At 42.5% G+C, this 13602-nt stretch overlaps 1 protein-coding gene across 1 annotated transcript in view; it reads left to right on the top strand.

Annotated features, from left to right (window-relative positions):
* Positions 1-13602, top strand: part of LOC144761597 (protein unc-93 homolog A-like) — a 643799-nt gene that overhangs the window by 466546 nt on the left and 163651 nt on the right. The gene's annotated exons all lie outside the window — the stretch shown is intronic.

Below are 13602 nucleotides of genomic sequence, written 5' to 3'. Positions count from 1 at the left end.
AATTGCGGGTGCTTTTAAGAAGTCGCAGATGTGCGATTTCTTAAAAGCAATGCATCATTTTTTTTAAAAGTGAAAATGCGCACATAGGGTGCCAAATTTACCGAGTGGTTGAACCACTCGGTAAATTTGGAAAAAGTGTGTAAAATGTTTTTTTTTCAACATTCATGTTACGGACACACATGTCCTTAGGACATGTGTGTGTGCAACATGATGCGAACAATACATTTCAGGGGTGCATGGGGGGGTCCTTTGGACCCCCCCCCTGCACCCATGAAATGTTCTAAGTGCCACTCGCAATTTCCATTGACTCCTATGGGCCTTTTGGCCCATAGGAATCAATGGAAATTGCGAAAATTAAGTTAAGAAATCGGTATTTCTTTGGGATTCGGTAAAAATTGCGATTTTTACTGAATCCCAAAAGAATACCGAAAATATTGATGCATATCATTTTGCATTTCTTAATTTACGATTCCTTATTTTTCGCAAATTAAGAAATGCAAAAAGACACAATGATGCATGTGGGCCTTGATACTTAGGCTGCTTCAGTGAATTTCTAACCCCTAACTATAACCTCCCTGAAACCTGTGCTTTTTTCATTGAAATTTTCAGTGAATTTCTAAGTTTTTTTTAAATGCTAATCCCTAACTATAACGTCCCTGAAACCTGTGTTTTTTTCAGTGAGTTTCTAAGGTTTTATCAATGCTAATTTCTAACTATGCCTACATAGCAAGGAAGGCGCAGGAAAAAGCAAGAGAAGTCTAGAAAGAGGGACGAGAGGTGCAGAAAGAGGAAGAAATGTGCAGAAAGAAGCAAGAAAAATACAGAAAGATGAAACAGACGTCCTAAAAGAGGAAGAAAGGATGAGTAAAAAGCAAGAGAAGTGTAGAAAGAAGCAAAAGAGGTGCAGAAAGAAGCAAGAGAATGCAGAAACAAGCAACAGGGGTGTAGAAAGAGGCAAGAGAGATGCAGAATGAGGCAAGAGAAGTACAAAAAGAAGCAACAGAGGTACAGAAAGAGGCAAGAGAAGTGCAGAAACAGGCAAGAGACTTGCAGAAACAGGCAAAAGAGGTGCAGAAAGAGGGGACAGGGGTGCAGACAGAGGCAAGAGGGGTACAGAAAGAGGGAAGAGGTGCAAAAGAGTCAAGAGGGTGTAGAACTCTACGAGATAGAGGTGGAGAAAGAAGCAAGTGCAGTGCAGAAAGAGCCAACAGAGGTGCAGAAACAGACAGGAGGGGTGCAGAAAGAGGCAGGAAAAGTGCAGAAAGAAGCAACAGAGGTGCAGGAGGAGGCAACAGAACTGCAGAAAGAGGCAAGAAAGTTGCAGAAACAGGCAAGAGGGGTGCAGAAAAGGGGAACAGAGATGCTGAAAGAGGCAAGAGAGGTGCAGAATGAGGCAAGAGAAGTGCAGAAAGAAGCAACAGATGTGCAGAAGGAGGAAAGAGAAATCCAGAAAGAAGCAAGAGCAGTGCAGAAAGAACCAACAGAGGTGCGAAATGAAGCAAGAGGGGTACAGAAAGAGGCAACAGGGGTCCAGAAATTTGCAAGAGAGGTGCAAAATGAAGCAATAGCAGTGCGGAAAGAAACAATAGAGGTGCAAAAGGAGGCAAGGGGGTACAGAAAGAGGCAAGAGAATTATAGAAAGAAGCAACAGAGGTACAGAAAGAGGCAAGAGAAGTACAGAAAGAGGCAAGAGACTTGCAGAAACAGGCAAAAGAGGTGCAGAAAGAGGGTGACAGGGGTGCAGGCAGGCAAGAGAGGTGCAGGAAGAGGGATCACGAAAGAGGCAAGAGGGATGTAGAAATGTAAAAGAGAGGTAGTGAAAGAAGCAAGAGCAGTAAGGAAAGAGCTAACACAGGTGCAGAAACAGACAAGAGGTGTGAAGAAAGAGCCAGGATAAGTGCAGAAAAAAAACAAAAGAAGTGCAGAAGGAGGCAATAGAACTGCAGAAAAAGGCAAGAGGGGTATAGAAAAGGGGAACAGGGATGCTGAAACAGGCAAGAGCAGTGCAGAAAGAGGCAAGAGGGTTGCAGAAACAATCAAAAGAGATGCAGAAAAAAGCAAGAGCAGTGCAGAAAGACCCAACAAAGCTGCAGAAAGAGGTAAGAGGTACAGAAAAAGGCAAGAGAGGTACACAAATATGAAACAAGGGTGCAGAAAGAGGCAAGAGGGGTGCAGAAATGTGTAAGAGGGGTGCAGAAAGAGGCAAGAGGGTGCAGAAAGAAGCAACAGAGGTACAGAAAGAGGGAAGAGAAATGCAGAAAAGCGATGAGAGGTGCCGAAAGAGGAAGACATGTACAGAGAAAAGCAAGCAAGAAAAATACAGAAAGAGGCAACTGAAGTCCTGAAATAAGAAGAAAGGTTGTCAAAAAAAGCAAGTGTAATGCAGAAAGAATCAACAGAGGTGCAGAATGAGGCAAAAGGGGTGCAGAAAAAGGCAAAAGAAGTACAGAAAGAAGCAACAGAAGTGCAGAACGATGCAATAGTGGTGCTGAATGAAGCAGAAGAGTTGCAGAAATAGGCAAAATGAGTACAGCAAGAGGCACGTGGGGGGACCGAGAGAATCAATAGAGGTGCAGAAAGGGGCAAGAGGGGTGAAGAAAGAAGCAACAGAGGTGTAGAAGGAAGCAAGAGAATTATAGAAAGAGGCAAGCAATTTACAAAAACAGGCAAAGGAGGTGCTGAAAAGGGTAACAGGGGTGAAGAAAGATGCAAGAGAGGTGCAGAAAGAGCAAAGAGGGGTACAGAAAGAGGCAAGAGGGGTGCAGAAAGAGGCAAGGGAAGTATAGAAAGAAGCAACAGAGGTACAGAAAGAGGCAAGCAAAGTACAGAAAGAGGCAAGAGACTTGCAGAAACAGGCAAAAGAGATGCAGAAAGAGGGTGACAGGGGTGCAGACAGGCAAGAGAGGAGCATGAAGAGGGATCAGGAAAGAGGCAAGAGGGGTGTAGAAATGTAAAAGAGAGGTAGAGAAAGAAGCAAGAGCAGTAAAGAAAGAGCCAACAGAGGTGCAGAAACAGACAAGAGGGGTGCAGAAAGAGGCAAGAGGGGTATAAAAAAGGGGAACAGGGATGCTGAAAGAGGCACGAGCAGTACAGAAAGAGGAAAGAGGGTTGCAGAAACAATCAAAAGAGATGCAGAAAGAAGCAAGAGCAGTGCAGAAAGACCCAACAGAGCTGCAGAAAGAGGCAAGAGGGGTGCAGAAAGAGGCAAGAGAAGTGCAGAAAGAAGTAACAGAGGTGCAGAAGGAGGCAAGATGGTGCAGAAAGAATCAAGAGAAGTGCAGAAATGTGCAAGAGAGGTGCAAAATGAAAGGTAAAAGAGGTGCAGAAAGAAACAAGAGCAGTTCAGAAAGAACCAACAGAGGTGCAGAAGGAGGTACGAGGGTTGCAGAAAGAGGCAAGAGGGGTGCAGAAATTTGCAAGAGGTGCAAAATGAAGCAAAAACAATGCAGAAAGAAACAGCAGAGGAGCAGAAGGAGGCAATGGGTGCAGAAAGAGGCAAGATGGGTGCAGAAAGTTGTAGGAGAGTTGCAGAAAGAAGCAAGAGCAGTGCAGAAAGAACCATCAGAGGTGCAGAAACAGACAATGGGGGTGCAGACAGAGGCAAGAGAAGTACAGATAGAAGCAATAGATGTGCAGAAACAGGCAAAAGAGGTACGGAAAGAGGGAACAGAGGTGCAGACAGATGCAGAGAACTACAGAAAGAGGCAAGATAGCTGCAGACAGAGGGGCAAGAGAGGTGCAGAAAAATGGAAGAAGGGTACAGAAAATAGCAAGAGAGGTGCTGAAAGAGGCAAGAGGTGTGCAGAAAGAGGCAAGAGAGGTGCAGAAAGAGGCAAGAGGTGCAGAAAGAAGCAAGAGAGGTACACAAAGAGGGAACAAGGGCACAGAAAATTGTAAGAGAGGTACAGAAAGAGGCAAGAGGGGTGCAGAAAGAAGCAACATAGTCAAAAGAAGAGCCTTCTGAGGTTTCTTTTAGTTATAGTTTATTATAAGTGACATCTCCAGCACAGAGCAGCATACATCTTCTTCAAGTGCTCCTTACCTGATATTACTATAATTCTAACAAAAGAAAACTTGAAATGGAACATGTGCACATTTTATGACATCTCTACATATCTCCCTTTTTCCATAACACAAATAGAATTAGGGAACACTAGTGATATTCATAATAAATTGTAGTAAACATCCTAAAATAAGTCTAAATATAAAGAAAAATCAACATCACAAATACAATGTTCATATAGCTCTACAAACAAAAACATCAACATTGCATCACATTAAATATAATCAGTTACAAAAATATCTTATCTTATCAATAAAATGACCTTATGGTTCACATACTTTGCATATATTCCCAAGCTCCATGTAGTACCATCATCCAATTTGACAACACTTCCTTTAATATCCTTGACTTGAAAAGGTCCTAAATATTTACTTCACCCTTCTGTACCCACTCATTTTTTCGAACAACCACCCACTCCTGTTTGAACCCATATTTTTTTTACTCCTATCTTAAAATTATATACTCTTCCATTTTCTCTTGAATTCTCTCAACTCTCTCTTTAACTTCCATACGATCAATCTAAATCCTATTTTTTTTAGTCAACCACACTGGACATTCTTTCTTTCCAGGTTCTCCCCTTTTCGAAGAAACAAACGGAGGTGCCCCTATAATTGAATGTGGACTGACCCTATGAGTCCAGATCATATTCCTTAATTCCTCTTGCCAAGACAACCCCATAGCAAATGAAAGTTGAATGTTGTCCATTATAAGACGATTTACTCTCTCCACTAAACCATTCGCCTGTGGTCTGAAAGGAGCTACTCTTTCATGTTTAATTCCCATCCTTTTCAAATACTCCTCCATTTCTCTGGAGACAAATTGCATTCCATTATCTGATAATTAGGACGCAAGTATTCCTTCTTTCAAAAAAATCCTCTCCAAAAATCTCACTATACTTCCAGTATTGACTTCACTCATGGTCTCCACCACAAACCACTCAGAATGGAAATCCACCAACATGAGAATATACCTATTCCTGTACCCTCATTTACTTACAGGTCCAATAAGATCAATGGCCAATATTTCCCATGGTCTTGTTGGAAATTCAGTACACACTAGAGGGGGTTGTCTCACAATTTTAGATTTGTCACTATTAGCACATATGTGACAATCTTTTACTACAACCTCCACATCTACATCCACTCCAGGCCACCAGAATGATTCTCTGAACCTGCGTTTAGACATATTATGACCAGGATGCCCTTCATGAATAATATTTCGAATATGCTTTAGTATACTCTTAGGAGGTACTAGCTGGTGTCTTCTTCTAACTTTTCCTTCAGATATGCTTAACTCATCTCTCACCTTAAAGAACTCACTTAATTCATGATCCCTACCATATTCAATATTCCAACCTTGAACAATCCTCTTTTCAACTTCCAATATCACAAAATCACATTCTCTTGCTTTCTCCCACTTCTCAGAACACAAAGCAAATTATCCAGTGTTACCCACATCTACATGGTCATTGTTAATTTCAACCCAATCTTTTTCTAATGGCATCCTTGATAAATAATCTGCAACCACATTCCTTGTGCCTTTTACATACTCTACTTCAAAATTAAATTCCATAACAGACAACAACCACCTTGAAATGCGGGGTGTTAATCTACCTTCCAAACCTCTTCCTCCTTTAAAAATATAGGTCAAACACTTACGATCAGTTCGGATCTTGAACAGCAGACCCCAAACAAAACATTTAAAATAATTGATTGCCCAACAACACGCCAGTGCTTCTCTCTCGATAACTGAATAGGAGCTTTGAGCACGCTGCATCCTTCTGGGTGCGAAACCAATGATTCGCTCCTCACCATTCACAAATTGTGACAACATCGCACCTATTCCTACTCCACTAGCATCAGTAGTTAAATACGTTTTTCCTCTAATATCAAATAGCCCCAAAAATGGTGCTTTCGATATTTTTTCATTAACAGATTCAAAAGCTTTCTTGCAATCATCATTCCCTCAAACGCCACATTCTTTTTCATTAAAACTCTCACAGGTTCAACAGGCTCAGTGAAGTTTTCAATGTACTTAGCACAATATTCAGCTAATCCTAAGAATGACTCTTATTTCCAATGTATCTTAAATTGTCCATAAGGAGACTGTTCACCTTTGTGTAATTCTGATATTCGAGCTGTAGGTTATGCTGGTAAAAGGATTGAGATCAGAGGAATGTGTTGGATGATTATGAAGTTCAAGGGAGAAGCTGTCGAAGGAAGAGGTTATATTACTAATTTTAGTTCTGATCTTTTAGATCGGCGGCATCAGAAAGATTTAAATATCATAATAGATCCCAATGCTAAAGAACCTGTAATGGTACTGGAAAGTGTAGATGTGAAATAAGTGAAATCTAGGATTGTTAAAAGGATATTGACATAAAATAATTTTAAAAGAAAATGTGAAGGCAGTGGTGCACAAGACAAGAAATGTTCTAATCTGATGATTGAAACTTGGCGCCAAGAAATTGATAATTTGCTGAACCAAAATATTATTAAGACTATTGATGCATCGGAATGGTTGGCTCCCATTGTAATTGCTCCAAAGGATGGTGGGAAAATTCATCTTTGCATTGAGTTGTTTGACTTAAATAAGAACATTTGGGTGAACAGACAACCACTTCCCAATATATCTGAAATGTTATCCACTATGGGAGATGGGAGTGCGTTTAATGTCCTCAATATGTCTGCTGCATATTATCAAATTAATTTGCATGAAGAATCAAGATATTTAAATCATTTACTACTCATTTAGGTGCATTCAGATATAAGAGGATGCCTTTTGGATTGTCATCGGCATTTTGGGAGATTTGAAAAAAGTGAAATGTTTTCAAAATGATATTTTGATTGTGGTAAATTCTATTTGTGGCCAGAGGTGATGAATAGGTTAGAAAAGCATGGGTTGACGATACAAATGGAGAAGTGTCAAGTGAGAAAAGAACGAGTGGACTGTTTAGGTCATGAAGTTACTGTTAATGGTATAAGGCCAAAAAAAAAATTATAAAAGCAGTGACCATGGCTTCTGAACCATCGGATAAAGACAAACTGAGGTTTCTTTTAGTTATAGTTTATTATAAGTGACATCTCCAGCATAGAGCACCATACATCTTCTTCAAGTGCTCCTCAACTGATATTACTAGAATTCTAACAAAAGAACACTTGAAATGGAACATGTGCACATTCTATGACATCTCTACATAGAGGTACAGAAAGAGGCAAGAGAAGTGCAGAAAGAGGCAAGAAACTTTCAGAAAAGGCACAAGAGGTGCAGAAAGAGGGAACAGGGGTTCAGACAGAGGCAAGAGAGGTACAAAAAATGGAAGAAGGATATAGCAAATAGGTGAGAGGTGCTGAAAGAGGCAAGAGAGGTGCTGAAGGAGGCAAAAGGGGTACAGGAAGAGGCAAGAGAGGTACTCAAATAGGGAATAAGGGAGCAGGAAAAGGCACGAGGGGTTCAGAAATGTGTAAGAGTGTGCAGAAAGAGGTAAGAGGGTGTAGAAAGAAGCAACAGAGTTACAGAAAGAGGCAAGAGAAGTACAGAAAGAGGCAGGAGATGTGCAGTAACAGGCACAAGAGGTACAGAAGGAGGGAATGTGGTGCAGACAGATGCAAGATAACTGCAGAAAGAGGCAAGAGAGGTGCAGAAAGGGGTGAAAGAGAGGTGCAGAAAGGTGCAGGGGCTGTGTTTGGTGAACAGGCAATACTGACACAGCATTCTTTTCCCCTCCTGAGGCGGAAGCCGGGAGGTCTCCTACCTTTCCTGTTATTTTAAAACCAATTTTAATCGTCATTTGTATTTTCTGTGCACACCTGAGTTAAGAGGTGTCTTGAGACTCCCTTGCGCTTTGTGGCGACTTAGACTCTTTTTCACCCCCTCCCTTCAGCTCCGGACCTGCTCTCGGCTGAGTGTTGACGCCGAGGGCAGGGCTCCGGTTTTCGGCGGCCATCTTGGGTCGGGTTGGGCTGGTGACGCAATTGGCAGCGTTATAAAAACAGATGGTGATGACTTCGCGCAGCGGACGCGAACAGCGGACGCGCCGGTCCTGCGCCGGAGTCGTGCCAGAGTCCTGCCCGTCTGCGCCCGTCCGCGCACGACCGGGCTCAGGGATCAGGTACTCTGGCTCATGCATTTCTTACACTGCAAATGACCTCCTGTCACTGAACTCGGACAGGTACAGTCTAAATCCCATCACGCGCTCCATCCTTAAGGAATGTCACATCTTTCGATCCCCTAGCCATAGGAATACTAGCTTTTTATTCCCATTAAAGCTAGCCACCCTAAACACTAGGTCACTACAGAAACATCACTTGGAAATCTTCACCCTGTTACAGGATGAGACCATTGACATATTGACACTCACCGAAACCTGGTTGAGCGATGTTTCCTCCCCCGACATCATAGCCGCCCTTCCTAGCGGATATGACATGATTTGGCATAATCGGCCAGACGGTGCCCGGGGCGGTGGCGTAGCAACGATCTTCATAAAACAGCTCACGGCGACTAAAATTTTAGCCGAAACTATAAATTCTGTTGATCTATTAGGGATAAAAATCACCATGAACAATTCCTGTCTTATCATTTTAACGATTTATTGTCCCCCCCAATGTACATCAATGTTTAATGATCTCTTTTTTCCCATAATATCGGATTTATGCACACGTTATAAAAATATCTTGGTGACAGGTGACTTTAATGTTCACTGGGATAAGACAGATAAAGATCTACCAACACGGCAGCTACAGACTTCCATGACCGCTCTAGGCCAGGTACAATTAGTGGAAGCCCCAACCCACATAAAAGGCCACATTCTCGATCTTATCTGGTCCTCAATACCAAAAGTGGCTCTCACAAGTATTACACCTTGTATTTGGTCTGACCACCACTTAATCCTGTGTGATATACCACAAAATAATCCTCAGGTAAAACTTCCGCTAAAAACCAAAAAAGTGCGCCTATGGAAAAAAGTCGACTCAGTAACCCTAACAGAAGCCCTGTCCAAACATATACATAAACCAATGATCCCATCAGATGGCGTAGACCTAGATCTAAATTATGACACTATAGTAGCCTCTCTCAGGCAATCAATTGATCAGATAGCCCCAGAAAAGACACAAAAAATCAAAGGTGCAGAAAAAGGAGCCCCCTGGTTCACTCAAAACCTGAGAGATCAAAAAAGAAAGCTCCGTCATCTTGAAAGATGCTGGAGGAAATCTAAAAAGGATATCGACCGTGAATTATATAGAACATCCTTTCAACTGTATAAAAGGCTCATTGTATCAACCAAAAGGACCCCGCATGAACAACGCCGTAAATGTCCAGAAAGAAACCTTGCAAATACTGAAAGAATTAAGCAAAAAGGAAGAAAAGGTAGATACACTGATTGATTGTAACTCCTTTCAAGGATACTTTCTTGAAAAAGTAGCGACTATACTGTCAGACATCAAAAAAGACAGCTCAGCCATACTCACCACGCCATCGCCCCCTCAAAACCCTCAAAACCCTCAAAACCCTTTGACTCCCATTATTACTAGATTTCCTAACATTGACTCCACCACCCTTAGACAACTAGCTATATCAACCAAATCAGGCTCCCTTGCTGACCCCTGTCCTCCCGAAATTTTCCGGCTAGCAATTCCCATTCTAGAGGACCAGATCCTAGACCTCCTAAATAACTCATTAGCTACAGGATCATTAACAAATACCTTTAAAGAAGCACGTGTTAGACCCCTAATAAAAAAACCTGGGGCGGATCCAACTAGCCTGAAGAATTGTAGGCCAATCTCCCAGCTGCCGTTTCTGTCAAAAATTCTAGAACAGCATGTATTAAAATCATTGTCACCCCTCCTGGAATCACATCATCTACTCCATCTACTCCAGGAGCGACAAGCTGGTTTTCGTGCCCACCATAGCACGGAACTAGTAATGCTGTCGGTGCTGGACGAGCTCAGATGCATCAGATGCATGGCTGACAGTAAAAAACCAAGCGCCCTGATACTATTAGATCTTTCAGCGGCGTTTGATACTGTCAGCCATGCACTGCTCCTGGACAGACTAGCCATGTCCGGGATAAAAGAACAAGCTCTCCAATGGCTAACGGCCTTTTTGTTAGGGAGGACGCAGAGGATCCAGTTGGCAGATCAGGTATCTGACATTGGCACCTTGGTATGTGGAGTCCCGCAGGGGTCTGCACTCTCACCACTTCTATTTAATTTATACCTGCAGCCACTGATAGACTCTCTGGCAATCATGGGCTGTAAAGTTTTTAACTACGCCGATGATACTCAGCTGCTGCTGAGTATCGAAAATACAACATCAGCTCAGTCCATGGCCCAAAAGATTTTACGGTTCACGGTAAACTGGATGACGTCCAATCTATTAAAAATTAATCCAGACAAAACGGAGGTCCTTGTAGTCTCAACTTCTGCCTCCCCCTGGAACGATCTGTTTTGGCCCCAAGAACTCGGACCTACCCCAAAGCCATGTCCTAGTGTAAAGAGTCTGGGTATGAAAATCGATCAGGAGCTTTCGATGACCAACCAAGTATCCGCTGTGGTTGGATCATGTACCAACCTGATCAGACAGTTGCGAAAGCTTGTCCCTCTGCTCTCAACGAACATGCTTCGAACCATTGTTTCAGCCACAATAGTTTCTAGAATCGATTACGGGAACGCATTATACCTAGGTCTTCCAAAAAATTCAATAAATCGTCTACAAGTTATCTTGAATGACGCAGCACGGATAATCTTTGGATTACCCAGACGGACCCCTGCCTCCCCTCTACTTTATAGGTTACATTGGCTCCCTATGAAGCAAAGGGTCGAATTCAAGAGCCTGTGTATTTGCCATAAAGCAATTTATGGGCAGGCGCCGGCCTATATAAAAGAGAGGCTTGAAGTGTATGAACCCAAGCGAGTTCTGCGATCCTCCAATTCTTTTCTGCTATCATGCCCACGTTTTAAAATGGCAACCAAGGGTGGCAGATCCTTTTCAGTCCAAGCCCCCACCATTTGGAATAAGCTACCGGAGGTGCTTCGTAGAGAATCCAATCTTCTCCGCTTTAGGAAATCCCTGAAGACTTTGCTCTTCAGGGATGCGTTTACATCCCCGTAAAATAGGTCGGCAATCTGCATCCCTTCTACCCTTCCTTTTGTTGCTGTACTTGGTCAGAAGCGCTTTGAGACCTGTCGGTGATTTGGCGCGATATAAAACCCAGATACAAATACAAATACAAAAATGGAAGAAGGGACACAAATTAGTAAGAGAGGTGCTGAAAGAGGCAAGAGGGGTGCAGAAAGAGGCAAGGGGTACAGAAAGTGGCAAGAGAGGTACACAACGAGGGAACAGGGGTACAAAAAGAGGCAAAAGGGGTGTAGAAATGTGTAGGAGAGGTGCAGAAGGAGGCAAGAGGGGTGAAGACAGAAGCAACAGAGATACAGAAAGAGGCAAGATAAGTGCAGAAAGAGGCAAGAGACTTGCAGAAACAGGCACTAGAGGTGCAGAAAGAGGGGACAGGGGTGCAGAAAGAGGCAAGAGAAGTACAGAAAGAGGGAAGAGGAGTGCAGAATGAGGCAAGAGGGGTGACATTTTCAAGAGAGGTGGAGAAAGAAGCAAGAGCAGTGCAGAAGGAGCCAATAGAGGTACTGAGGAAGCAAGAGAAGTGCAGAAAGAGACAAGCGAAGTGTAGAAAGAGGCAAGAGAAGTGCAGAAAGAGGCAAGAGAGGCACAGAAACAAGCAAGAGAGGTACAGAAAGAGGCAGGAAGGGTGCAGAAGGAAGCAACAGAAATGCAGAAAGAGACAAGAGGGCGCAGAAAGAGGGAGGAGAGTGCAGAAAGAGGCAAGAGAAGTGCAGAAACAAGCAAGAAAAGTGTAGAAAGAGGCCAAGAGAGGTGCAGAAGAAAAAAGCAAGAGAGGTGCATAAAGAAGCAAGAGAGGTGGCGAAATAAGGGAGGCGCAGAAAGTGGAAGAGATGTGCAGAAAGAGGCAAGATAAGTGCAGAAAAAGGAAGAAAGGTGCAGAATGAAGCATGGGAAATGCAGAAAGAGTGGTTTGCACACCATTAGTACCAATTTAACACCCACATTTAGCAATAAGTAACAGGTCTCCATTCTATGTTTGCAAAGAGCCTTGCACCACCCTGTAACACTTGTTGCTGCATTTTTTTTCAAGTCAATTGGTGCTTTATTCGAGTAATTACTCACAAAAGCAAGACATACACAAGGTCATAAAATACAATTAAATTTACAGTCAATCACAAAGACAGTGCACTATTAAATCCATAAAATACACTCAATAAAAAAGCTTCTCACAGTATTTGTTAAGTAATTAAAAAAGGAATTAATACATTAATAAGAAATAGCAAGGTTATAAAAACATTAATGGTCTAAAAATCAATAATAAAAGATTCATGGAGACAGATTTTACAGACAGAGAATAGTTAATTAACTAGCAGTCTCTGTCTGATCGCCCATGCCCATCCAATATATTTTGCTGTGGCTATTAATATCCATGTAAGTGGGCTTGAACATATGATACGCAGGGCAACAGAACTACAGGTGGTCCCAAGGTTCCTACACATAGGTGCTAGCCAGACACGTCTTGGAGTACAGTAAGCTTTACAAGAAAACAAAAAGTGACCAAGTGTTTCCTTCCCCATTCCACAGGCTGGGCAGGTGTCACACCCCCCTGTACCCCATTTAGCTGTTAAAGATCTTATGGGGAGGGCTCCAGCTCTCAGTTGGAATAGGAGCTTTCTGTCGCCCGGCTTTGAAATAATATCCCAGTACGACTCCAAAGCGGGATACAGTTTAACCTCAAGAAAACCCGCAGTCATAGACCCATTGCTAGATCTACTCAAATTCCTACTAGCAACGTTTTCCCAAAATATGTTTTTTAGGACAGACTTGGTGGGAAATATTGCACCTGCTGGATCCAGCCATATTGAACTTAACCCAAGCTCAAACAATATTCCTTTCAGTGAATTGAGCCAGCTAATTTTATGGAAACAGTCCGCCTTAATGACATCAATAAAACCTTCAGCATAGTGAGAAAGCTCTGGAGTAGTCCAGAGCCTTCGCCAATACAAGATTGGTCGTAGTCTGGCTAGATCCTTGATTTGTTTCCTACCAAGATCATATCCTAAAGGCAACAATGGAGTACTTTTCGGGGTACCAGTGAGTAACCGTAAGAATATATTCTCTGAGGCTTGTAAAGAATTCAAATTTTCAAATGCCCCACATCTCCGCACCATAGAGTGCGGACCCAATTGTTTTTGCTTCATAAACCAGCAATGCTGGCTTGACAGGTTTGGTCAGAGACTTTCTATGTTCTAAATTAATGGCACCGGCTAATTGCTTGTGTCGCAGGGTAGCAATGTTTAAGTGCTGACACCACCTGTTATTATCTGCAATATGGATACCCAAGTACGTAAATGAATTTACCACCTCAAGAGGCCGACCACTCATGACAATTTTAGACTTGAAACTGCGGTGCGGCTCAAAAATCATGAGTTTAGTTTTAGTTACGTTCACCTCCAAACCAT

This window comes from Lissotriton helveticus, chromosome 6 (assembly GCF_964261635.1).
Source record: "Lissotriton helveticus chromosome 6, aLisHel1.1, whole genome shotgun sequence".
Lineage (NCBI taxonomy): Eukaryota > Metazoa > Chordata > Amphibia > Caudata > Salamandridae > Lissotriton > Lissotriton helveticus.
Note: the sequence above shows the minus strand (reverse complement) of the source record. Positions and strands in the feature narration are given on the sequence as shown.